The 1,339-nt window shown below is 45.5% G+C and overlaps 1 long non-coding RNA gene across 1 annotated transcript; it reads right to left on the bottom strand.

Moving 5' to 3' along the window:
* Positions 1-329: 329 nt before the first annotated feature.
* On the bottom strand, positions 330-1,339 carry LOC117441233 (uncharacterized). The gene is made up of 3 exons (XR_004551383.2): positions 1,142-1,339; positions 462-505; positions 330-373 (listed from the first exon to the last, which is right to left on the bottom strand). It is a non-coding gene; the product is annotated as an uncharacterized lncRNA (long non-coding RNA).

Raw genomic sequence — 1,339 nt, 5'->3', positions numbered from 1 at the left:
AAAAGCATTTCAATTAATATTGGGAGTCATGTCGTTACTTTGTTGAGAATGTGGCCGTGTGATAGGCGGGATAATAACACCTTCATGCCGATCTAGATCCCTCCGCCTCGCGTCGGGCTCCTGATCAGCCTGTCCGTGTTCTTTTCCCCATAATGACCGCGTCGCAGCACATCCCTTACTTATCCGCCTTCTTTCATTTATCTTTCCATTCCCACAACATACATCAAGAAATGGCAGATTTTGGACAAAGTTCGAATGGAGATTAATCTGATTAACATTGTAATCGTTGACAGCCTTAATTTAAATATATATGTTGATGTCTGAACTCACCGATCTGTCCGGCCTTCACTCTGAATGGAACATCGAACTCACTCTGAAACACAAACATAGGTAATATTTCATTCAGTTGTGTTCATGCACACACACAGCAGGTATCAGTGTGTGAGTGGGGAGGGGCTTACCAGAGCGTTCTCCTTCACCCTGAGGTTCTCCAGAACCACGTTACCTGCACACACACACACACACACACACACACACACACACACACACACACACACACACACACACACACACACACACACACACACACACACACACACACACACACACACAGTTATGTCGATGAACAGTGCAAGTGAAAAGTAATACAGTTAACCTCCTGTTTATCAGCTCTAAACACACACACACACACACCCGATTCTAGGAATACTAGTGTGTGTGCGCGTGTGGTTATCTAACCCGTTCACACACTCGGTGTGTTGATGTTAATAATGAGGGGCATTACAGTTCGGTATATAGTATATTAATATCGCAGCCGATCTGAACAGCAGAACCTTTGCTTTAAAGTCATATATCTATAAATGTGTGTATGTCTGTTAATAAAGCAGAAACTGTTGTTGTTGTGTTTCTGGACGGAGTCTGGTTCCTAAATAACATCACTTCCGCGTGCGCCACTGTGCTCAGAGAGCCGCGCGGACACATTACACAGGATTAAAATATATATAAATATCACAGCCGATCTGCACAATGTCACCTGTAGTTTAAAGTGTGAATGTATGCACGCGCTCAGGTGTGTTTCTGACGCGTCCATTCAGAATAATGTGTTAAATGACGATGTTTCCGGACGCAGTCTGGCTCTCACCTCCCCAGATCCCGATCTTCAGCTGGGACTTGTTCAGGTTCTCCACATAGTCTCCAATGAACCTGTTGAGCAGGTCTGAGACCAGGGACTCTAACACCATGATGCTGGTCCAGGTCCTGTTTCTGGTTCGGGTCTTTACTCCAGAGCCGCGTCAGTCCTGTGGAGGATCGACTCTCTCTCTGGGCTCTGCTAGATTGA

Source organism: Pseudochaenichthys georgianus, unplaced genomic scaffold (assembly GCF_902827115.2).
Source record: "Pseudochaenichthys georgianus unplaced genomic scaffold, fPseGeo1.2 scaffold_1579_arrow_ctg1, whole genome shotgun sequence".
NCBI lineage: Eukaryota > Metazoa > Chordata > Actinopteri > Perciformes > Channichthyidae > Pseudochaenichthys > Pseudochaenichthys georgianus.
This window is presented reverse-complemented; position numbering and strand designations above follow the sequence as displayed.